Raw genomic sequence first — 26,841 nt, 5'->3', positions numbered from 1 at the left:
GGAAATTTGCCATGGACTTCCCAAAAATGAGACTGCTCTTTTCCACTAAGAGAGACATTATAATGGCCTTTGAAACATTAACTATTTACTTAAATTTAGAGAAATCGGTGTTACCAAAAACTTTCAGCAAATAAAACTGAATCTACTTCAGAGAACAGTGGTACTGGCTGAAAACCATAGTTTACATTCCATCTTCAAAGTGAGATAATGCAGGAATGCCAAAAATTCAGCAGAGCCTTCTCAAGTAACAATCTTGTCCTGAAGAAACTATTGGGATTTTGAGCTGTGGAATTTTCCATCCATTTATCCTCTCATTATCTATCTTTTTTGCTTCAAATGTCAATTGACTCCTCTCACTCATAGTTGTACAAATTACAGGGCTTTTTTTAATTGTCATAAAACAGATACATTATTCATCTATTCAGTTTCATCTGAAGGGAATCCAACAAAGAAGAAATTTTATTTTCCAATAAAATATTAAAGCTGCTTTACCCCACAAGAGACAGAGCAGAAATTCCATCCATGATCTATGTAAGTACAAAACTTTTTGCCTATCAGAGCATGTGTGAATTTAATTTTATGAAAATGTAGGCCTGTTTTTTCCTGTTATGCTTCATTGTACTTGTGTATGAATATGTAACAATTTCAATGTTTTTATTAGTTTGTGAAGCCTCGGTACCATGATGACACCAAGAACATCCTGTGCTTTTCCTAGCAAATATTGACTTAGAAGGACACTGTTGATATTTGTGCTGCATCCTTAATGGAAAGCATGTACATATTACAAGATTTGTTTCCCTCTAATGTAAATACAGTGGAGCAGAAAATTCAAGTGGTGATTATACATACGTCATTACCTTTGCCTCTGGGTTATGGATTGAACTAGAACCCAGGTTAAGGTCATCATGACCCCCCCACCCCGCCCCTTATCGGGCACTTCTGTCACTAATGAAAAGAGGGTGTGCCAAGCTCAACACACACACATCTTTCTAATTGACAGAATCCTGCTCTGATTCATAAAAGTCCTATCTAAAAGGGAGGGAGAAATGATGTTAGCATTGATACAGAGGTACATGTCAGCTCAGTGCAGAAACATAGGTAAATTATATAAGGATAAATCTTTCTCTTTTCCAGGAGACAGTTCACCACTCTCCCTCTATAAAAGGATTGTGGGAGACACATAAGTAGTAAGGAGAAACCTCCATCTGTCTCCCAACCAACCTCTGTGTCCCCATGTTCCACCCAACTCTCCATGATTGAATAATTAAGCCCTTAAGTAGTTACCATATGTCCTTAAATAGTTACAGTCAACCTCAAATGAAAACACTCAGCAAAAAAAAGATGTAGGATCAATGCTCTTGGTCCAAAGATAAAAGATACATTATGAAAAACATAGGAATGACTTTATAAACAAAACAGAACTTTCTCAACAATCTCATTAACCAATACTCTTTCATTGTAAGTGATCATGGTTATTTGGCGTCAGAAGCAAAATATGGAGAGATCTTTCCACAGACAAGTGGAGACAAGGCACAATAAAGGGAGAGTTAGGTGTGTAAAGAAAGTGATGAAATGGACATACTTTAGTGTTTAATTCATAAGGAAGAAAATACATCAACTAGAGCAGAGATTTAACCCCTTCTGGGTGGAATGTCAAATACACATATAAACAATTATTTCTGTTCCTTTCAGCATCAATGCACTCGATATAGTTTGAACTTTTATCTCAGTACTTGGGTTTGTTTCAAGGCTTGGCAAATGCACCTCATAAGATAGTTTTATATATAAAAAGTTACAAATTCCAACGTCTGTAACTGTTTGAAAAGCTCATTGACTCCGAGTCAAGGAAGTTACAATTTCTGATGATTCCATTTCAAACCGTACCCAAACCTACCATTAAACTCACATATGGGGAGAATTTCTGGGACTCACACTTTATGGGGGGTGAGAAGGGTGGTCCTGAACTAGCTGATATTAAATGGCCCTACATTCAAATACAGTGAACCCAGACCACATTCCACAAGCATTACCCAAGTGGTGAGGCTGAACTCTTCTGCAGATGCTTGTACACAAGACTTCATGTTTATTTTGTGACGTCACCTTCCTCTTTCCCCATTTCAAGTTGACCTTGTGTCGATTTTAACCTGGTTTTGTCTGTATAAACATGTTGGGATAAAGGAAAGAACTGTAGGATTTTTGGACCTCATATTCCTTAGTGGAGGACTTTGTATTACCTTTGATAAACGGGTTTGCTAAAACAAATATTTTAAGAAGTGGGAGAGAGAAAGAGGGAGAGCAGGACTGGTTATTTAGTTTCCTTGTTTTTCCTCAAGCTAAAAAGTCTTGAAGGACTAGCTCATCTTATGTTTTTATACAAATAAAACTGATAAAAATGTGTGACTTTTGTTTATCCCTGGAAATAGAGCAAGGCAGGGAAGGAAGGGAATTGAGTGTGACAGGACAGCCTAGGTCCACAGAGCATAAGAAGGATGTGAGAGGATGTGATAAATTGGTAACCACGTAGAACTAGAGCAAACCCTCAAGGTCAACCACTTCAACCCAATTGTTTTAGAGTTGAAAACTGAGGTTCAAAGAAGGAGAATCTTTGCCCCAAAACAAATAACTGAACTACTAGAGTTATTATATAAAAATGATCATTGTAAACATTTTTAATAAGAAAAACAAAAATTCAAATGTAACTTATTGGCCATTCGCTAACTGTGTTATGTGGAGGAAGTTACTTAAGCTTTCTGTGCCTCAGTCTCAACATCTGCAAAATTGAGATAATAATGGTGTCTATTCATACGCTTGCTGGAAAGATCAAATCAGTTAATACCTGTAAAGTGTCTAGAACAGAACCTGGAAACAATAAGTGTTTGATAAATATCAGTTGTTTATTATTATTATTATTACTACCTCTACTACTGATTACAGACAAGCCTTTCTCAAGTAAGTGAGATTTTGTTGATGAACTGGAAAACTCAATCCATTGTGGATTGGAATGTTGCCGTGACATGAACATCAGCTTTTAAGGATACACTAGGGCAGAGTCCAGCATCAGCTTAGAGCCAAACAAAGGAGGGAAGTAGGGACAGTCTTATCTCCATGACTAATACTCATTTTTAAAAATACTTAAATATCAATTTTCATGTTGCATTTTTAAAAACTCCAAGAATGGAACTGAAAACCCAACCTTTTTTAAGTCTGTTTCAATTTTTAGAAACCTTGACCAAGCCACTCTCTCTTACTTGGTAGTTTCCATATATGGCGTAAATAACAATCTTAGCCAGGTGTGGTGGCTCGTGCCTGTAGTCTCAGCTACTTGGGAGGCTGAGGTGGGAGGATCAACTGGGCCCGAGAGGTCAAGTCTGCAGTGAGCCATGATCATGCCACTGCACTCCAACCTGGGCGACAGAGTGAGACCCTGTCTCAAAAAATTAATTAATTAATTAATTAAATAACAATCTTTACCTGAATTGTAAAGATTAAACGTACTTGAAAGCATTTCTGGGTTATAAATTTTGCAGAGAATTGTACATTCTTTAAAGACACCATGCATTACAATTATAAAATATTTATCTTACCTTGAGATCACTGGGGGGCAAAATGTCATTTTTGTTTTTTTCCAAGGACTTAGCATTGACCATGGAAATAGCATATGTAATCAGAATATTCATGGAAAATCTGTTCAAAAGAAAGAACTCCGAGCCGGGAATTGGAGGTCTGGGTTCTAGCCCCAGTTTTCTCATGGACACCTTCATACGGCTCTGGGCAAGTCATTTAGACTTCTTGGCACCATTTCCTTTACTGTAAAACACAGGGTACATTAGCTGATCTCTTCCCCTCTAGTTCTATAATTCTAAATGTCATGCATATGTTTGCATGAATCCATGAGTCACTAAAACCTAGTCAATTTCAGAAAATTATTTAATAAACAAAATGTCTCATAAGCAGTTCAAGAGATCTTGGAACTGACTTCAAAACATTGCATAATTGTGTTCAGGCAAAGACTTCAAACCCAGGAAGAACATCTTGGAATCGTTTCACCATTCTGCAGTGGAGAAAGGCTGTGAATTCACATATTCACACTCATTTAAACAACTCTCATTAATCTCTGAGGGCACTTAATAAAGATAAAAGGGTATTGCCTCTTTCAAAATGAAATGAAAGTATAAGAGCATGCTATATTTCTATAACATTCTCAGCATCTCAAAATGCTGTGATAACAATGTTACCTTTTTTTTATTTCTCTCACTTCTGATTTGATCAATGTAACAACTTTGTGAAAGAGGCTAGACCCAGGAATTATTGTACTAATATTACAAATAAATATCCTGGGGACAAAATAAAATAACTTGCTTCCCACTTAGAGCTGCTGGTCCTCACACTTGGATCTCCTAACTCAGATGACACGTGACCCAGCCTGGGAGTGACCTCTGCGCTGCAGCTCATATGCACATCGACCATGTGCCTGCCTCACCGCTGTGAGCAAGATCAGTCCCTAGTAAGGCCTGGCTAAGCTCCCCGTCAGAAACAAAAAGTCCTCCTCCTATTTTCCACCCCAAGTCACTGTCTGGGAACCTCTACAGAACTGAAGGGGTGTGGCCCTTTTGAAGGACTTCCACGAACAAAAAGGTTCCCAGATAAGAACAATAGACTTATTGATGACCATATCTGAACCTGCTTACCATGCTCTGTGGTTTCTCCCTGTAAACGTTTTTCCCATAATCCAGTGGCTGCTTTGGAAGAGTTGTCCAGAACACTTTCATCAGGGCTATTTTTTCACCCTATGATTTTGGCCATCATCCAGTTTATTTTTTGAAAAAGAGCAGCCAGGAGTAAATCACGTCCCAGAGGGAAAAAAAAAAATCCTACAAGGTTCAAAACATTTTATATTCATGGGAATAATTAGGAAAATTCTAGAATTATACCTGTTAGCCAATTAAGGAGTGACCAACTTCAAACCAGAAATACAGGTTCCTGAAAACAACGTGTAATTTTATGTAACTGACTTACCAGCCTGGGGATAGAAACAAGGCCATGATGCATTTGAAGGGCCTGCCCAGGGCTTGGTTGGTAACTAGAATCCAGCAGAGCTGGTGGGCTTAGAAGGAAAGGATTGCACAGAGATTAATTCCACCAAAACATGCCTGTGTTTGCATAATATTTATGTTTCTGCCCTCATAATGGCTTCATTTCATTTATTCTCCAAACTGAATGGCAGAGACAGCTACTCATTGTGGTACACATGGTTACATTGCTCCTTTTGCCAATTCCATGAGAAGATCATTGTCACTTTTTCTCTGGCTATTGAAAACAAAATAAACATAGGTCTGAATCTTTGACTCATTTTTCACTTACAATGAAAGATATTGGCAGCCATATATATCATTTCATTTAATTCAGATCTGCAAATATTGAGAAACTTCTATGGGTAAGCCATCATGTTAAGTGCTTCAGGGACCTAAATCTGAGCAAGATGCAACCCCAGTTCACAAAATGCTAAATGAAGTGGGCGATTGCTGGGAAATACTGCGGGGAACTAGGGATCAGAAATAGATTGTGGGGAACCAGAGGGGATGGCAAGTCTTCAAATTACTCTTAAGAATCAAAGGTCTAACAGAAGTAAACCTCATGATCAAATACAACATAGATATAAGGTTAGGGACCACATGAAATTTTCTTGCTCTATAGTACTTAAAATAATTTTTTTTAAAAGTAAGAAAGAAAGGCACTTTGAAGTTCCCAAAATGGAATGGCTCTTAAGTCAAAGGGATAAGAAGTGGTTTCATGAAGGAAGTGGCATTGAAAATGAGCCTGGAAGGTTGAGCAGACTTTTAATAAACTGGTAATATAGCTATAGATACAGATATAAATTCACAATTTTAAATGACACTTTTGCCTACATCATCCACTTTTGCATACAAAAAGATGAGGTCCCTCCATGTCAGAAGCACCCCACGAGCAAACACAAGGACTGGGAATTATCAGACAGTCATATGAACTAGTGCATAATTTTCCATGCACACAACAAAACTTTAGTGAGTAACTACTATATTCTAAGTGTGAAGTATAGGTGATACAAGGATTTTGAGGCACAGATGTCTGCCTTCAAGTGTAACACAGTCTGTAGGAAAGGCTGCCATATGTGGCTCATATATGTCAGATGGTATTAGGAGATAAAGGTGGGAGGCTATGCCAGCATCATGTTAAGAGAGTCCTTAAAAACAGGCTAAGGGTTAGTATTTAATTCAGTGACAATAGAAGATCATTAAAGATGTTAGGCTAAGGAGTAATATCCTCTGGGTTGAGTATACAGTTCATTTAAAGTAAAAATATAGAATTTGGCAGGGCGTGGTGGCTCACGCCTACAATCCCAGCACTTTGGGAGTCCAAGGCAGGCGGATCATGAGGTCAGGAGTTCAAGACCAGCCTGGCCAATATGGTGAAACTCCGTCTCTACTAAAAATACAAAAATTAGCCAGGCATAGTGGTGCATGCCTGTAGTCCTAGCTACTCAGGAGACTGAGGCACGAGAATCACTTGAACCTGGGAGGCAGAGGTTGCAGTGAGCTGAGATCATGCCACTGCACTCCAGCCTGGGTAACAGAGCAAGACTCCATCTCAAAAAGAAAAAAAATATATATATATATGTGTGTGTGTGCGTGTGTGTGTGTGTGTGTGGAGAGAGAGAGAGAGAGAGAGACAATTCATTCAGAGCAAAATTGAATAAGGAAAAATACTGGTTTCGAGACAACTGCAAAGCACCCAAGCAAGAGGTAAGAGGAAATATAGTAAGAAGTAAAAGGAAGTATGGTAGCACTCAAGAGAATTAATGGAAAAAAAAGGAACTCAACTGAAATTGACAGTGTAGAACACTGACTTGTTTCAGAGGAAAAGAAAACATTTGGTATGGACCATGCTGAGTTTGAGATGCTATTGGTGTTTAGCCATCAGTTGGACATTCGGGTCTGAGGTACTCGGGTCCTGACAAGAAAGATACATATGAGTACTATCCTCATGGGAGTGATGGTTAAGGCCACAGGACTGAACAAGATAGCTGAGGTAATAAGTGTAGGTCTAGAAGCAAGAAGAAGAAAACATTCCGGAGGACACATACATGTATAGGGAAGTAGAAAGAGAAGCATGTAAAGAGAAAGGAGAACTGAGAAAAAGAATGCCAGGGAAGCAGAGACGGGAATGCTTAAATGAGAGAAGCCACAATCAAATGCTAAGGAGAAGCCAGAGATGCATAGCCTGAGATGAGCACTTGGATCCAGTGCATAGGTCAACAGTTGCCTCTGAAAAAGACACTTTAGTGGGGCTGAGAATAGAAAAGTCAGCACTCAAGATAGTGAAAAATGAGTAGGTACACAGCACAGAAATGGACTTTAGGGAGTTTGATAGAGGATTATAGAATGAAGATGGAAATGACAAGGGAAGGGTTGATGGGGAAAGGTCAAGGGAATCAGGCTGGCAGTTAGAGGGGTTAACCTGACAAAGAAAAAGGACACATACTCCTCAGAAGCAAATTAGAAAGAAGAAAGCATAGGAAGGGGCAGTGAAAATACAAAGATTCTCTCCCTAGACCTTGTCACCCACGCCTATAGGCACAATTACTGCCTCTCCTGGAATTACCCACAAATGTCTGTCTGTCTGCTGCCCTAACCTCTTCCTGAGCTCCTAAGCTATATATAAAACTGCCTACTAGAAAACACCTGGATACCTTCAAGGCACCTCAACTTCAACCTGCCCAAATCAAATTCATGACCTTTTCTTCCAAACAGTGTCATCCTGTACTGTTCCCTGCCTGATAAATGATATCATTATCCATCAAAACTGCCAAAGTTCAAAAGTTAGGACTTGCTTCTACACCTCTATTGCTCTCAACTCCACCCCCAACCAAAGGGCTTTTAATTTGTCTCCTCAAATCTGCTTTTGCCCCCTTCTAAGCTCTGCACTGCAGCTGGAGTGACCTTTTCAAAACTCAACTCTGATCATGGTCACTCCTGCTTAGATCCCTGTAGTGGCTTCCTCTTGGGCAGGGCCACAGTCTGACTTGACTGTTAAGGCACTATGTGGCCTGGCTCTGCCCACCTCCCTGCCTCACCCCACATTCTCCCCCACCCACATGCCCTGGCTACTCTGTCTTCTCTGTGCTTCCTCACATAATTCCAGTTCTCTTCCACCTCTGGGCTCTGCACATGCTGTTCCACCTGCCTGGTACTTCCTTCCCACCATCCTTTCCACCTGGTTAACTTCTACTTCAGGGAGAATAGAAGACAGCAGTATATCATGGTGATTAGGACCCCAGGCTTTGGAATAAAACTGAGTTCCAAAACCCACTCCTCTACTCACCCACTGGCTGGTCCTAAACAAGTTATATACTGTATCTAAGCCTAAGTTTCTCACCTATATGTTAACATGAGTCCGTACTTCACAGAGATTATTCATAGAAAGCACTAAAATCTGAGACTGGCACATAATGCCCACTTCATAAATGTCTGCAATTTTTTGTTAATCTTTTTTCCAGCCATGGGTCAATCATCACTTCTTGGAGAAGCCTCTGCCCAGGTCACCACCCCTTCCTCTGCACCCGCAGTCTCCTTTTTTGCACCCAACACAGATTTACTTCTGCACTTATGTATGAGATTTTTAGAATACAACTGTCTTCTCCACCAGAAGGCTCACTGACAGCAGGATTTGCCTGCTTTGCTTATGCAGAGAGCCCAGCCTCTAGCACAATACCTGACACAGAGTAGACACTCTACCAGTACTTCCTCAACGAAGGAATGAATGAATGAGCAAACCGCAGTAGCCCAGCTGTGGTTAGAGCGGGAGTCAGCATATCCAGCTTGTCCTGTAAGCAACAGCCCAGTATTTGGTCATTTGGCCATTGCGTCCTTGCATTAGTGGGGGCCTGATTAGCAGTTTGTCATCTCATCTATGAATGCCAGTAAATCATTATTAGCAATATTTATTTTTTAAAAACTAGGCGAGACTGAGGTAAAATTCATATTTTTGCAGGCCTCATTGGCCAAGGACATTTGGTCTTCCCTGGCTGAGGCTGATGAAGATGACGACAGCAGAGATGATAATGTTGTAATTAACAAAGCTTATGAATATTAGCACATTAAACTCTAGAACACTTTGGTCTAGTAAATGGGACATACAGAACAGAAGCTCCTGAAGGTCATCTCACATGCCAAGTGAGAAATAGGCAGAGAGCCCTGTCACTTGCTCTTTGGCACATCTTAATTTCTGTGTTGTAGATACATACACACATGCCTCACCAGGTCCCTGTGCCTGGATGTGACCTTCCATGGTCTTCTGACTATTAACTGTGTCATATGAAGTTCATGAGTCAGACCCCATAGTCTGCATCCCTGCTTCTCACTACGTGACCCTCCCTCCCCTCAGGTCTCTTCCAAAGAAGACCGCTGAGTCGGCTCACACTTTATTTTAGGGAATGTTTTCTGACTACTTCTCTTGGTGTCTGTTAATGGGCAAATATCAAATCCATGGGAAATTCCTACACAGTTCTCAACAAATATGAGGAAAAGCAAATGAAAGATTTTATTTGCCACAGTTAAGGATGTGTGCCCGGGAGACAGGTCTATGCCTTTCTCTGAAGATGATTTTGAGGGCTGCAAATTTAAAGGGGAAAGGGTGGGATATTGAGAAGTACACAATTTTCATGTAAGAGCGGGGGTAGGGAAAAATAGTCGTTCATGCCTTTGTCCGGCTCAGTGAATCTGCATTTTTTTATGTAAGGTGATATACACAAATGGGGCAGAGGAAAAATGCAGGGAATCTGTATTTTACATAAGATAACATGGACAAAATGGGGCAGGAGAACAATCAGATATGTCTTTGTGTCTGGTGGGCAGGGAGATGACTGCACCTGTAAGGATAAGCTATAAATTTACATTGCAATGGCGAAATTGTGAAATTTTAACAGAAACACCTTAAAAGATCTTGAAGCACACTAGGAATTTCCTTGTGGGCAAAATATGGCAGAGATGTGTAGCTTTTCATCTTGTAGCCATCTTATTTAGGAAGCAAAAAGGCGGAAGCAGGTTGCATCATCCAGTTCTCAGCTTGGCTTTTCCCTTTGGCTTAATGAGTTTAGGGTCCCAAGATTTAATTTCCTTTCATACCCCCATCTCTACCAAAAAAAAAAAAAAAATTAAAAATTAGCCAGGCATGTACTAATAGCTAAGACTACTAGCACGCACTTGCAGTCCTAGCTATTCAGGAGGCTGAGGTGGGAGGGTCCCTGGAGCCCAGGAGTTCAAGGCTGCACTGAGCCATGATCACACCACTGCACTCCACCATGGGTGAAAGAGCATGACCCTGTCTCTTAAAAAAAAAAAAAGAAAAAACCCTCCCTTTGCCTCTAATGACAAAACAGTCTTTCCCTTGGTGGAACAGCTTGGGAACTTTGGGAAGACTGAATGCACAGTAGGTTCTGCATTGTCATTAGAATCTATGCTGAAGTTATCAATGGCCTTTCTTTTATTGAGTACCTAGTAAATTTAGCAAACCAAAGGCCCGAGATGCATTTACTTTACTTGCCACTAAATTAGGCAGTAGCTTCAATGCCATAAGGGTAAAATCTAATGAGCTTTGTACCCTTTTTAGAACAGGTAAGGAGAATTGAGGTTTCAGCATTCACAGATGATGATATGGCCCTTTGTGTCCTAGGACTGTTTATCTTAGGAGCTCTGTTTGACCCCTGGCAGACTGTTGTCTTTAGCTGAAACAGTAAAGTGTGATTCACCACAATATGGTAATGTTGAGAACACCAAGGAAAACCTTTCATTTCCAGAACTTAGTGACCCTTTTTGAAGAAATCCATTATTGTCTAGCAATTTTATTACAAAAGCACATTAGCGTCTAAAAATGTGAAGTGGGTGTGGAAAAAAAGTCTTATGTAACATTAGACGCAAAAAAAAGATTATAAAGTCTTGTCTATGCTGAGATTGTAACTATATGAAAATTAGATAACATATTGACAGTAACTGGAAGGAAACATTAAAACAGCTGATTTTAGAATGGCAAGATAAGAGACTTTTTTTTCTTTTCTTTTTTTCTTGGTTGATTTCTGTTATTGTTGTTATAGTATTGTTTGTACAATGCAAGATGTCAGCTAAACATGTATATTATGCTTAAAATTATAATTCACTTATACTACAGACATTAAAAAATTATACTCCACCTTAAAATCAAATATAGAAAATACGGAGCTTTGCTACCTTATCTTTAAAAACTATTATTTATTCTGGGAAATAAAAAAGGGAACAACTGCTAGCACAGTTCTTAAAACTAGCAGAAAACAGTTTATCTCCTTCAGCATCACTGAAAACAGCCTAAAAATTTTTATTTCTTTAATGAGAAATGGTAGAACAAAATAACTTATTATTAAATGTTCTTTCTCATTATCTAGTAGAGGCCAGAGAACATCTCTGAAAATAAACCACCATACATTTGAGAAATCTTTACTGGGGTTAAGCCAGAAAAGACTTCACCCTATATTTGCCTGGTGACTACCAGTGCTTAAAGAAAGAGAATGCTGGCTGATTTCTAACAACCAGAATTAAATCCCTAAATTATAAGTCTGCAAATTCAACTCAGAAAATAACCATACAGTTCCCCTGTTTCTTAGCCCTCTATTCAGTACTTAAACCCACAGGGACCTGTTGCCTATAAACAAAACTGAATATAGAGTTAGGATAAATCTCACATGGAATGGGCATTTCCTGCTGTCCAGAAATCTCCATTTATTTACTTTTTAAATCAAGGGACTCCTATCCATAAGAATTGGCTGCCTTTTCCTTTTGGTGTGTCATTAAAACTCAGGTCTTTCTTTGTATACCTTCCATGCAATTCAATCCAACAAAAATGCATCCAGTTGAGTGGCTTCCCAGACCTGTTAGGTCAACAAGTTCTACCAGGAGGCTATGGAAACACCTATTGGCCCTTGAACACTGTGTCTCATCCATTGGTTAGCACAGTTCATGCTGGACATCTAAACAGTTCAATCAGGAATTGCTGGACTGCATGTTCCTAACCTTCCTCTTTGCATGACTGGTTATATGTGGTGAGAGTTATCAGTGGCAAAAACAAGTAAGTCAAAGCTAAAATAATAAGCAATCTTCAGAGCAACAAATGAACTACCCATTATTAGTAAATTGCCATGCTAAAAAGAGTGAACTCCACTCTAAGAGCAATGGGGACCAATGGGGAATGAATTTGAAAAGGAAGAGGATAATGTAACTTGGGTTTAGGATGAGAACTAAACCTAGAGGCAAGATGAATATAGATTACAGAGGACAGAGATAGGAATTGAGGAACTAATTAGTTCCCCAAATGGGTCAGTTGGAATTGGAATTGTTGAACTGACCCAAACCAAGGCAATGATGATAGGAATAGAAATGGGATAGATAATACTTTAAATGGATAAAATGATGCAACAAATTTGATGCAGATTAATGAAGAAAAGCACAGTGTAAAGACAGTTAAGAAGATATTAGAGTTTCTAGCCTGGATTACTGAGTCTGAGTGATGCCATTAATATAATTGAGGAACCAAGGGGAAAAAATTGGTTTAGGGAAGAAGACAATGAGTTTGATTTTGGATATAATAGGTTGAAAGTGTCTTAGGGACATCCATGGGGAATGGCCCAGCAGACAATTAAGATATGCCAGGGCTAGAAAAGAACATTTAACAGTACAGACTTTGAAATTAAATCCTGGTTCTGCCACTTAGATTAAGTGGCCTTGTATGAGATATTTAAACTTCTGAACCTTCTATTTCTTTATCTAAAAAAAGAAGATAATTACATTATAGAATTTTGTGAGCATTAAATAAGAAACGTGTGGAAAGCACTTACAATGTCTGACACATAGTAAGTACTAAAAAAAAAAAAAATGATCTCCCATTGAACCACTGCAATAATCTCTTCCTATTCTGTTTCATGCTTTGCCTCCTTCAGTCCACCTCTGCATGGCAATCGAAGAGATCTTGTCATAACAAAGATGAACTCCCCATCACTTCTCTGCTTAAAAATCCTCTAAGGTATCCCTCTGAACCATGGTCTGTAAGATCTGGCATTTCTATTCCTTGGCCCTTGACCATGCTGGTCTCATTCTACCCTCAGGGCCTTTGCCCTTGCTGTTATCTCTGTCTGAAATGGTCTCCTCCAGATTTTTCAAGGTTGGCTTTTTTCATCCTTTTCCTGTTAGCTCATATGATACCAACTAATGGAAGCTTTTTGGTGACTGTTTCTTCATCTATCCCAGGTACCCTCTATCCTGTTATTCTGTTTTTATTTTATCTATAGAACATTACTATTTGAAATGAAAAATTTAAATATGTTTACATGATGTTTTCTGTTCCCTCTGTTCAATAAGAATATCAGTTCCTTAACAGCTTGTCTGTCTTATTTCCCGCTCTATCCCCAGTACCTGTCATAGAGTAGTTTCTCCATAGTCATTGAATGAATGAATGAATGAATGAATGCAAATATATGGAAGAATGGTGGACCCTTAAATATAAAGTGTGCATTTCACCTCCAGTAAGATGAAATAGTCTGATTCAGAAACATAAACCCATGATGTTGAGCTACTGTAATCTGGATGTCCCAATGAGGTAAGCCAATTAACCTCTCTGGCCCCCATTGTCCTTCTCACTGTAAAAGAATGAACAATTGCCACTCTCTTGCCCAAGACGGATGCAGTGAAGAATATGTGAGATGAAATCTGGCATATGTCTGGAGTTTTACAAGAGGAAGACATTCTATTTAACTGTTCAACCCATCATAAAGATGACTGGCACAGGCCAAAATGGCATAATCAAAATCCCTAAAGTCACATCAAATCACAAGGCTATGAATCCCCAAAATGTCCTGAAACAATAGTCTATCAGAATTTCCACTGAGCTACAATGATAATGTAAATCCCAGGATCACAATTCACTGTGGTAGTTCCTGAAATATTATGAAAAACAAGGCCACTCCCCAAATGGATTAGTAATCACAAAGAGAATGCAAAATGCCTCCTGACAAAGCATGATCAACACCTCAATTTCCAGACTCCTCATTTCCCTCTCTCTGTGGACACCATCAATCAATGTCCCTTTGGTACACAGGAGCCCACTGCTGGAGCATTCGGTCAGCACCTACTAGGAGGCTTACTCTCAGAAAAGCTTTTTGACATACATCCAAACAAACCGAAGAAAATATCGAAGTCTTGAGCTCCATTTCAGGCCCAGCAAATGGAAGCTAGCCTTATAGGTGAACAGATAATGGCTCAGCTCAGGAGGACTCTGACTTAAGCAACATCCCTCTCTGGTTACCCACCTTCTGTGAAGGCTCTATGAGAACAAAGAGATCCAGAAAGTTCATCATACCTGATACAGAAATTAAAAGAATGAGTGTTTCACTTAGGTAGCCCCAGGTTATTTTGATTTTGTTGTTTAGCAGTTACGTAACTTTGGGCAAGTTATTCTAAACTTTCAAGGGCTTCAGATTTTAATCTGTAATGTGAGGATAATAGTGCCTGTCTTTAGTTGGTTGTTTTAAGGATAAAAGAGATAGAATAAAATGTTAAGCATGCTCAATGAACACCAACTATTCATATGAACCAATAGCTAATAATAATCAATTATCATTAATACCTGACTCCAAGTTATTTCTCTTTAACTCATCCAGCAAATATTAATTGGGCATCTGCTTGATGCCAGGATTTGTGTTAGAAGTTGGGGATGCACAAATGAACATGGTAAACTGATTCCTATCTTTGTGCAGTCAACATATTTGTAAATAGGTAATTATGGTGTGGCATAATAAATGTTACCATGGGAAGAGTTCAGAGTGCACTGAGAGCATCCGGATGGAACATCAAACATGGCCCAGGGAGTCAGGAAGGCTTCTTGGAAGAAGTGATGCTTAAGCTACGGATAAGGAAGTCATCCAAAAGGTTGGGGGGGATGGAGTAAAGAAAATCCTATGCAGAAGAAATACTATTTGCAGATAACTGAAGAATAGAGAGCAAGGCATTCTCAAGTTGCAGAAAATAGGTTTGCGTATGGCACAAAGTCTGGTAAAAAGGGGTTTTGCAAGTTCTTGTTAAAAAAGTTTTTACTTTAATCTGAGAACCACCTGAAACATGGTTAGATTCAAGCCAAAGAGCGGTTTGGTTGTATTTATGTTTTAGAATGATAACTCTGGCTGCAGTGTAAAAAAAATAGACTAAGCAAAGAAACCACTATGAGTCTATGAATTAAAGAGATATCCTACAAGGATGTAGACCAGTGGACATATTCTACAGATATCTAGAAGGGATGATGACAATGACAGGACTTTGCAATTGATAGGAAGGTAGAATGAGGGAGAGAAAGGGGTGGAAAATGAACATCAGGTTAAATGGTAGTGCCACTCACTGAAATAGGAAGCACAGAAGAGGAACAACCTTTGAATGTTCAATACAGGATAAGCTGAGTTTGAAATGCCCACAGAGCTCTCAGGTGGAATATTCAGCAATAAGGTGATTAATCAGGCCCAACGATATGGTTCAGCTGTGTCCTCACCCAAACCCCATCTTGAATTATAATTCCCCTAATCCCCATGTGTCATGGGAGGGACTTGGTGGGAGGTAATTGAATCATGGGGGCAGTTTCCCCCGTGCTGCTGTTCTCATAATAGTGAGTGAGTTTGCACAAGATCTGATGGTTTTAGAAGGGGCTTTTCCCTCTTTGCTCAGCACTTTTTTTTTTAGACAGAGTCTCACTCTGTCACCCAGGCTGAAGAGTGCAGTGGCATGATCTCTGCTCACTGCCACCTCCAGCTTCCGGGTTCAAGTGATTCTCCTGCCTCAGCCACCTGAGTATCTGGGATTACAGGTACCCACCATCATACCTGGCTAATTTTTGTACTTTTAGTAGAGACGGGGTTTTGCCAAGTTGGCCAGGCTGGTCTCGAACTCCTGACCTCAGGTAATCCATCCACCTCAGCCTCCCAAAGTGCTGGGTTTACAGGCATGAGCCATCACACCCAGCCAGGAATTTCTTAATGAAAATTTGCTTGTGTATGTGTTTCCTAGGTGGCATTATAAATTGTATTATTTATTGTATGTCACAATAAAAAAAAAGTACCTGTACCTGTAATATAATATAGGCTCCAGTGTGTTTGTTGAATGGATAAATGAAGTGATTTTATAAAATTTATTTGATTTAATAAAATCTATCCCCAACTACAGCCTTGTGAGGTAGGAATTATTGTGCCCATTTTAAAGATGAGAAAACTAAGACTATAAGGGTTAAGTGACTTGCCCAGATAACAAAACATGTAAGAGTAGGAATTGAGAGTAAAATCTAAATGTGGCTGGCTCTAAATTCAAGGATCTTAACACAAATGGGTTGTTCTTGAAGCACTGGACATAGGCTGGCTCACATAATGTCAGGAGAAATGAGAAGCTCGGAGGGAACCCGAAGAAGCCCGGTGTTGGAAGATGGGCACAGGAGGAAGAGTATCAGAGACACCAGAGGAGCTGCCAGAGAGGAGTCTTGGGAAGGAAAAGGAGCACATCAAGAAGGAGGGAGAGGTCCCAGTTGTGAAAAGGCCCAAACTTCAAGAAAAATAAAGACTGAAAATTTGTTAAAGATGTTGGCAAGAATCATTTCAGTGAACTTATAGAACGCTGAAGACTGAGAGTAAAGGAGAGGTAAATATAGACAACTCTCAGGAAGTTTGGCCATGAATCAGAGGGAAGAAGACACAGTCAAGGCAGGGTTTCTGCTTATTTATTTACTTGTAAGATAGGACATTCTGAGGGTGACTATATATTGATGTAAAAGTTGATATACCGAGAGAGGATAGTTAAAGGAACAGGGTTCTTGAGAAGATGAGAGGTGACAAAATCCAGGTAAGAGGTGGGGTGATTGGCCTTGGATAAAGGAAGGAATGCTCTCCTGTTTAATGAGGGGGAAAGGGAGAAAAGGTAAATGCAGAGACAAACTACAAGGCTCTATAGCAAGATGTTGCTGGAGCTCCTCTCTGATGGCCTCTTTTTTCTCTAAGACACAGAAGGAGAGCTTGTGCTGTGAATGAAGAGAGGGCAGGGAATGTGTGGAATTGCCTCCATTTAAAAAAAAAAAAAAAAAAAAAAAACAAAAAAAACAAGGTTGTATTTACATTTGGATGAGCATAAACCCTCAGAATCCTGTTCCTAGTTTTCCAAAAATCAGAAAGCCAAAACTTCTCTCCATCACAGGGCACTGCAGGAGTGGAAATGCAAAATGTTGATAGATACATACTCCAGTCAGGTGAGAACAGAGGAGGGAGCGGACGAGGAAAGCCAGATTATGAGGCAGCACGGAGGGTCCAGTTGAAGGTGGAGCCCATGAACTTCTAGTGACACCAGTCAGCAAATGTCCTGGAAATGACTGGAAAATCTCTTACTCTAATTGAGCTGTTTAACACATCAGGACTTCAGTAATAAGACTCTTACTTCATCCCTCCTGTGAACACTTAAAGCTGAAAGAAACAAACATCCAGCACAGACTAAAAGAAAAATATAAAAACATAGCCATTTTATGGGACTTAATGGACCCTCAAATGTATAAAATCTAAAGCAAAGTTGTAGCCTTTTGGCACCACCCTCATGTGAGCCTTATGCATTTGTTGGAAGTTCCCAATCTTGTATATATAGGTGCATAAGATGATGTTAGTATTACTAGATTTATTTGAAGTTAGATAAACATAAACCCTCAAAAACCTGTTCGGAGTTGTCCTAAATCAAATTTTTAAATGCCCTCTATCACTGTGTAGTGAGGTAACAGGGATACAAAATATTGAAATTAATTTCATTCCCAATGGTAAAAGCAAGTTCTTATTTTTCTTTCTCTGAAATGCTTGACTGCTCCATTTATACCACCATGCTCATAGCCACTCGCCCCCACTCTGTTCCAATAAGTCAATATTCTCCTGTTCCCATAAGGCCCCTAACATCTCTGCAGAGCCCCCCGGTGCCTTTATTGCAGACACACAGGCAATGGAATGTGCCCTCCAGAATCCAGTGTAGCTCTACAAGGCAGGATTACACTTGCTCTCCAGCCACACCCTGCCTAGCCCAGGGCTGACCTAAATATAGAGCTCAGTAGATATGCTGAAGGCCCTCACAACCATCTGGTGGGAAATGTTGGATCCCCACCTCACTCTACATACCCCCAAAATTCCAGCTACACCAATGTCAGAGACCTGTGAGCCACAGCAACTCCATCTTGAATAGGAGCTGGGTAAAATAAGACTGAAACCTATTGGGCTGCATCAGGTTAAGGTTTTCTAAGTCACAGGATGAGCTAAGAGGTCAGCACAAGATACAGATCATAAAGATCTTGCTGATAAAACAGGTTGCAATAAAGAAGCTGGCCAAAACTCACCAAAACCAAGATAGCCACGAGAGTGACCTCTGGTCATCCTCACTGCTTACACTCCCACCAGTGCCATGACAGTTCACAAATGCCATGCCAATGTCAGAAAGTTACCCTATATGGTCTAAAAAGGGAGGCATAAATAATCCACCCCTTGTTTAGCATATCATCAAGAAATAACCAAAAAAATGGACAACCAGCACCCTCAGGGCTGCTCTGTCTATGGAGTAGCCATTCTTTTATTCCTTTACTTTCTTAATAAACTTGCTTTTGCTTTGCACTGTGGAATCGTCCTGAATTCTTTCTTGTGTGAGATCCAAGAACCCTCTCTTGGGGTCTGGATCGGGACCCCTTTCCTGTAACACCAAGATTTAAAATGGAAAAATAAAGCCATAAGAGTACCAGGAGGGGAAAAATTGAAGAATTTTTTCATAACCTCAAAAAAGTGGAAAAGGCCTTTCTAAATTTTTCCATAAAATTCAGAAGCTATAATATCAAATATTAAATGCATTTGACTACATAAAAAATAAAAGTTTCTGTATACCTCAAAACATCATAGGTAAGAGCAAAAGAAATTGTACAGAAAAGGAAATTCCACAGAAAAGGAAAAAACAAATGACTTAGATTATAAATAGGCACTACACTATTCATAATAAAAAAGATGTAAATTTAAGCAGATCAAAATATTTAACAAATTGTGTTGGCAAGTATTTATAGAAACAGGCACATTCTTGCTTTGCTGGTGGGAATATGAATTATTGTAACCTTTTGCAATTTGACAATAATCACTAAAATTTAAAGTACACATATTGTTGGAACCAGAAATTGACTTCTGGGTATTTATCCCATAAATATATTCCCACAGATGAAAATGCATCTTTGTAATAGCAAAAGATTAAAAATAACTAAATGTCCCATGGTGGACGATTAAGACAATATTATTAAATATTGAGATGGGAAGATCTCCAAGATATGGTTAAAGGGAAAATAGTATGGTTCAGAACAGTGTATAGAGTATGCGATCACCTGTATTAAAAAATATATACACATATCCTTATATATGCATATGATTGTAAATATGCAACATACCCCTATAAGTATATATAAGAAACCAGTAACAGTGATTGGGAAAGGAATAAGATGGCTGGAAAATAAAAGAAAGAAGAATATTTGTATTCAACATATTATATGTGCACATTTTGAATTTTTTAACAGATTAACAAGTTAAAAATATCAATATCCAGCAAATTAAATGAAGATACCGCCAACTCACATACACATAAAGCTCATTTAACAGTATAAAACTGTGGGAAGGCTGATCAATGACCAGTTGAAATCACCTCCGAAAGTTTTTCTCTAAATATGAATTCTGGGCTGGGCACAGTGGCTCACGTCTGTAATCTCAGCACTTTGGAAGGCCAAGACGGGCAGATCCCCTGAGGTCAGGAGTTCAAGACAAGCCTAGCCAACATGGTGAAGCCCTGTCTCTACTAAAAATACAAAACTTAGCTAGGCATGGTGCCTCATGCCTATAGTCCCAGCTACTCGGGAGTTTGAGGCAAGAGGATCGCTGGAACCCAGGAGGTGGAGGTTGCAGTGAGCCAAGATCAAGCCATTGCACTCCAGCCTGGGTGACAGAGCCAGACTCCATGTCAAAAAAGAAAAAATAAATAAATAAATGTGAATTCTGGATGAACGCTTAACATTCTTGTGTGCACAGAAAGCACACATACAGTGGCAACAGCACCATTGCTCCTGCAGAGAGGAACAGAACAATTCAAATCACTGATGTATGAACCTAGGAGCTTCTTTGCAGGCCATGATTATGTGATTCTGGCTTAGTTCCCATCTTAATTAACTGCTATTTAAAAAAATAATTTGTAATGATATCAGTAGAAAAATTAAAATAAAGAAAAAAGTCCCTAAATGGTCCTGAGTCAAACTTGAGCTCTGGCTCCACTCAAGAAGAGAGAAAGCCAAAATGGCCTCTGAGATAAGTTTGAGTCTGGTTAAAAGCTTGCTCCTAAAACCATATTTAAACCCTTGGTGTACTGTTTGTCATCAAAGAAATCTGGCACATTATGTAGAAGAGAAGGATTAATGTGACTACCTAGTAAACCTAACAGTGAAATCCAGCCATGTTACTCAAGTTGATGAATGATTTGGAGTGCTGGTACGCTATTGTAAAACACAGCTGACTGTTTATAAGACAGAGCAATTTCTTTTCTTACATTTCTCCTCCAGCATTTCTGAGCAATTATATTAGGAAGTGGCTGTTTACCCTGGCAGCTGGTCTCCATATCTCCACCACTGGAGAGGCAATTCCCCGGGCTACAAATACCCAGAGAGCTGACTCATTACATAAAAAGGAAGTTCTGTTTGGTAAAAGAGTTTAAAGAACACACTTTAGAACGTGCATTAAACACTAGTGTTAATCATTGCCAGAAAGGACAAGTAGGCTACAGGCAAGTTGGTGAACTTAAACCCAAACTTATTCTGATAAAATTTGGTACCTTGAACTCTAGATCTTTTATGAAAACTGAGGTTGTAGGCCCAGCACTAACGAGAGTGTCAGGAACTTTCTATTTCCATTATAATTCTAATAAATTTATTAATATCTTAATGTGATAAGTATGACACTTCTCTTTGTTTCCTCATCTAAAACAATAAGCCTGGCATACTTACCTATATTAGGGGTGATGATGAAATTCAGTTAACTATGCCTAACACCATATAATCCCTGGTGTGGATAGTTTGAAAAGTAAATATATTTTTCTTAATTGTAGGCAAAAATGAGAAAATAGAAAATATCTATTAATAGTTTCATCTATCATAAAATTTTATAGCCATAAAAGATATCTAAGGGGAGTGTATATTCAGGGCAACTTGAATCTATGCTCCCTGATTGCAATATATATCTAGCAACTATACTCACAAATACATATGTAGTAATTTTTTCCCGATTTGCTTGTACATTTCCTTTCTTTTCTATCATAAGACAGGAAAAAAAATTATCTCTGGACACTTCCCAAAGTGGATGCATTTTTTTCTTGTCTGGGCATACAGCCAATAGAGATTAAACTAGGAAGGGAATTGATATGACCGTGGGTGAGTATATTAACCCCTCTGGATGCCAGTTTTCTTCTCTGTAAAATAAATACTGGACTAATAAGTGGTTTTCAAACCTCAGCATATTTTAGAGTTACCTAGGAAAGCAGGTCTTGGCCATCAGGTTAGGATCTATGCATTGGTATTTACTTTTACAAACTCCCAAGATATTCTGATGTACACCAAAGTTAGAAAATTCCTAAATCCAAGCATTCCTAAAGTCACTTCTGGCTCTAACAATCATCAATCTTTTTTTTTCTTTTATTATTATTATACTTTAAGTTTTAGGGTACATGTGCACAATGTGCAGGTTAGTTACATATGTATACATGTGCCATGCTGGTGTGCTGCACCCATTAACTCACCATTTAGCATTAGGTATATCTCCTAATGCTATCCCTCCCCCCTCCCCCCACCCCACAACAGTCCCCAGAGTATGATGTTCCCCTTCCTGTGTCCATGTGTTCTCATTGTTCAATTCCCATCTATGAGTGAGAACATGTGGTGTTTGGTTTTTTGTCCTTGAGATAGTTTACTGAGAATGATGATTTCCAATTTCATCCATGTCCCTACAAAGGACATGAACTCATCATTTTTTAAGGCTGCATAGTATTCCATGGTGTATATGTGCCACATTTTCTTAATCCAGTCTATCATTGTTGGACATTTGGGTTTGTTCCAAGTCTTTGCTATTGTGAATAGTGCCGCAATAAACATACGTGTGCATGTGTCTTTATAGCAGCATGATTTATAGTCCTTTGGGTATATACCCAGTAATGGGATGGCTGGCTCAAATTCTATTTCTAGTTCTAGATCCCTGAGGAATCGCCACACTGACTTCCACAATGGTTGAAATAGTTTAGATCTAATTAAACTAAAGAGCTTCTGCACAGCAAAAGAAACTACCATCAGAGTGAACAGGCAACCTACAAAATGAGAGAAAATTTTCGCAACCTACTCATCTGACAAAGGGCTAATATCCAGAATCTACAATGAACACAAACAAATCTATGAGAAAAAAACAAATAACCCCATCAAAAAGTGGGTGAACAGACATTTCTCAAAAGAAGACATTTATGCAGCCAAAAAACACAGGAAAAAATGCTCACCATCACTGGCTGTCACAGAAATGCAAATCAAAACCACAATGAGATACCATCTCACACCAGTTAGAATGGCAATCATTAAAAAGTCAGGAAACAACAGGTGCTGGAGAGGATGTGGAGAAATAGGAACTCTTTTACACTGTTGGTGGGACTGTAAACTAGTTCAACCATTGTGGAAGTCAGTGTGGCAATCTTTTTTAAAACATACCTTCTTTGCATATATAGAAAAAAATTTTAAGTGTAAAACTGCAATTATATACATACTTTAGGGACATTTTTTCTCTTTTCTTTTTTTGTGTGGCTTGCCCTCCTGCTGATACTCCCATGGGCCCCACGGTAAAAATCTATCAATGATCTTCATAAAGCATGCAGGGGCCTTCCTGGTCCCTTATTCTAGATTTGGGATGCTAAATCCCAAACTTCAAATGTATTTTTTTAATCTAACTGAAAATATCAATTATGTGCAAATCCTCTGTTTCCTCTCATTCTGTCTCCCTTGCCACCATCCAGATAATCTCGTTCCAACTGATTCTGCACAATCACGATTGTCTGCCTCTGTGTCTCCAGGGTGAGCTAAATGCTTGGTGGGCACTTAGGAATTGTTTGTTGACTCACTAACTGGCTTTGGAAAGGGAGAAACTCAATCTTTTCAGCTGATTGTTTGGTGACTCTTAGTGAGAGGTTGTCTTTACTAGGAGTAAGAATATCACAGATGCATGGAAGCAAAAAGGCAGTCGAAAGCCAGAACCCAAGTCTCCCATGAGTCCACTGAACTCTCTCAATTCACAGGTAAATGAGACTCTGAAGTTGGACATTGCATATATAAAAATAAAAGGAAGAAATAATGGTTCCTCCAAAATAGGTAAATAGAGACCTACCAAATATCACACACCAATCCAAATAAATACCATGTGGAATTTGATAAAAATTCTTATGCTTAGTCTATTTGATTATATTTGTTAAATTTTCAAAGAAATTGGATCAAATGAGAAACTGAATGTATTGTATGGTGTTCTATTTGAATAGCAACAAGAATAATAAAGCTAATTTGTAATTTGGAACAGGCAAAAAATTAATAAAATTTTGCTCATGGGTGGAAATCTTCGTGAGACTGGAATTTCATTCATTTGCTCATGGAACCAAACACTAGGGAAAAATGTTCCCAATGAATCACTATGGATGAGAAGCTGAGATATGATTTACCACCTTACCTCCCCATACAATGCATTAATGGTTCCCTGCATGTTTTACTTTATGTTCATCCAAAACACCCAGATTAATAACCAAGCACAAGAGTGTATATAACATCACAGTGCCCATCTCTGAGGTGCCAGGAAGGATCGTGCCAAAACCATCAGGAAAATGGATTGTGCTGCCTCCCTTGGCAATACAAACCAGTGTGTAATAACCCTCTTAGTCAGTTTACCCTTCTGTTGCCATTAATGTAGATTACAAACTTAACTAAGAATTCAGCAAAAGATCCAAAGATCAAAAGAGCATGGATGACTACACACCCTCAAATCTATAAAAACAAATTAATACAGAGCATACACATCAACCTGTTCTTAAAAACACTCTGAGAGCTGTCACATGTGCTAGATAGTTCTCTACAGAGAAGACCTTGGTCTTCAGGATGTCAGGCAAACCTCCTGACTCAAGCACTGAAATAAACACAAATTACCATTATGAAGTCAAATCTATAAACAAGCTTGGAACCCAATCCCAAATTCCTCAGATCCATACCTATACACTCAGTGACTCATGTCTATGAGCCATGGTGACCATGTCCAGGGTTGGGGTCAGAAGAATCAGGGGAAGTGCAACAGCAAGCACTTTTTTGAGCCTTTTTTGAGGGTTCTTCAGTCCTGGCTAACTCTTCATTCCATTTATGATGGCTATGAGGAATACAAGAGGAGCTTCAAATAAGCACTGGGTATATAAGCCTGGAGCTCACCGAAGTCAGAGGGGCATGGATATGTGGGAGATTTTAGCATGTGGGTAACCATAGCAAAGCCTTGCAAATTAATAAGGGCCCCTTTAAATCAAAAAATATTTCCATTATAATTTTGGCCAGCCTTCCCAAAATAGACTTTCTGCATTATTATGATAGTATTTTAATTTTGAAATTTTCATAAGGTTTAGTCTGTTGCAAATTAGCTGTTAAAACTTACACAAGTCATTTAATTAATTAATTAAATTATTAGGCTCTTAGTTTCTTCATCTGACAAGCTGAGATAAACAATAATTATAAACTCTAACTTCAAACGTTAATCTGAGGATCCAATGAGAAGACAGATAGAAAAGCACTTAGAAGATTTAAAACATTATCCAAATGAGACGTTTTATTTCTATTAGGGTTTTTTAACTTTTTAATTTTGAAATTTGTCATAAGATTTACTTTGTCAATTCCTCCTAACAGTGTCGATTTCTCCTAAGCTTGCCTTTCAGTCTTGGTGTTTGGCCTTTGGGACCAGTCCTCTCCTTCCACCTTTCACGCCCTGTCTGGTCCACATCTGTATGAACTACACTCAGCTGGTGGATGTTACTTTCCTACCCAACCTGCTCCTAGAGGAAAGTCAGGGCTCACAGAGGCTCCCTCCAAATGCACAGCCATCAAGGAGAAACAATATTTGTCAGCTTGGGTTGCCATAACAAAATATAGACTGGGTAACTTAACCAACAGAAATTTATTTCTCACCATTCCGGAGGCTGAAAGTCTGAGATCAGGAAGCCAGCATGGTCAGTTTCTGATGATGCTTCTCTTCCTGGCTTGTGGGCAGCTGCCTTTATGCTGTGTGCTCATATGACCTTTCTGTAAGAGAAAGCGTGAGAGAGCTCAAGCACTCATATCAGGACCCCACCTTTATAACCTCATTTAACCTTAATCATTACTTTATAGGCTCTATCTCCAAATTCAGTTTCATTGTGGGTTAGGGGTTCAACATATGAATTTTGGAGAGACACAATTCAGCCCATAGCAGACAATGCAGACAATGAGAATACTCTAAAGCTAATCCCAGAAACAAAAGTGACCTGAGGAGATTTTATTTAATCCAATATGAATTTGCTCTTACCTTCCGCTCTTTCTTTCACCTGCAGGGTCTTTCTCATGAAAGTGGGATGAGGGTATGCAGTATTCTCTTCACAAAATGCAGTCGCATTTTAGAAATAGAATTACTTGCAAATTCAGACAAAAGCCCTGGAAAGGTACTCCCCAAACTATAAACAATAAAGAGTTCCCAGGTGGAATTGGTAGAAAGATGGGGGAGACGGGGGGTTGCTACTATGGTGTTTTCTATTCTACATACTTTATATTATCCATTTTTATATCATGAGAATAGACATGTATTACTTTGCAATTGAAAAGAAAAATAAACTATGAATGGAAAAAATAAATTGAACTAAAATACTGACATTTAAGGAAATGTGTTGTGAATATCAAGCCTAAGGAATAAAAAAGTTGACTTTTAGCATGCTGTTTAAGCAACTCTGAATCACACTCCTGAATTCTCCTACTTGTTTTTTCTATGATTTTAAGCTGGAAATAGATTCCTTAAGAACTTCAATAAACTATTCATTGTTAATAAACAAAAAGTTGAAAATCTTTAGAAATAAGCTTGCCTTTTTAAATTACATCTCTTATTTCTTTGCATATTATTTTAAAGAATCCAATCTAAACTTGTATTTTTTTAAAGACTTGGCAAAGCATAAGATTATTGTCAAATTATTTAAGAATACCTATTTAAAATAATATTTTATGTGTTGTGGCTATTTTACATTATTCTAAGTCATGTAATCACACATGACATGAAAATAACTAATGAAGAGGGGTAGACTGGGAAACAACTCATCTGGCTCATCCGTGGATCTCTGATCAGGTGATCCCTCTGTCACCAAGGGTAACTCATTTTTTCCTGACTAGAGAATAGTCGGTTTCCCTATATGTAACATAGGGAATGTGAGAATTTAGAAAAATTCGTCCTCAGCAGAGTACGTCCTTGAAAAACTTTGACTGCTCAAGAGAGTCCTATACATAGTAGGCATTCAGTAAATACACAGTAAATAAATAAAATTGGTAAAATTACTAGCCACACTTACAGACAAATGACATATTTAACAATTAACCTTCTAAAAATTGTAACAGCTAAAAAGATACTCTTTCAAAGAACCAGGTTTATTCTTAATTGTACTTTTT

General features: G+C 38.7%; 2 long non-coding RNA genes across 2 annotated transcripts in view; one reads left to right on the top strand and one right to left on the bottom strand.

The window, feature by feature from the left end:
• The window catches only part of LOC129049115 (uncharacterized), a 249,392-nt gene that overhangs the window by 191,720 nt on the left and 30,831 nt on the right, over positions 1–26,841 (bottom strand). Inside the window, exon 4 of the long non-coding RNA XR_008511916.2 lies at positions 25,345–25,458. This is a non-coding gene — a long non-coding RNA (uncharacterized LOC129049115). The remainder of the gene's footprint in view (positions 1–25,344; positions 25,459–26,841) is intronic.
• LOC134759498 (uncharacterized) overlaps positions 195–26,841 on the top strand; it is a 105,783-nt gene continuing 79,136 nt past the window's right edge. The window contains exon 1 of the long non-coding RNA XR_010135758.1: positions 195–531. This is a non-coding gene — a long non-coding RNA (uncharacterized LOC134759498). The remainder of the gene's footprint in view (positions 532–26,841) is intronic.

This window comes from Pongo abelii, chromosome 10, assembly GCF_028885655.2.
Source record: "Pongo abelii isolate AG06213 chromosome 10, NHGRI_mPonAbe1-v2.0_pri, whole genome shotgun sequence".
NCBI lineage: Eukaryota > Metazoa > Chordata > Mammalia > Primates > Hominidae > Pongo > Pongo abelii.
This window is presented reverse-complemented; position numbering and strand designations above follow the sequence as displayed.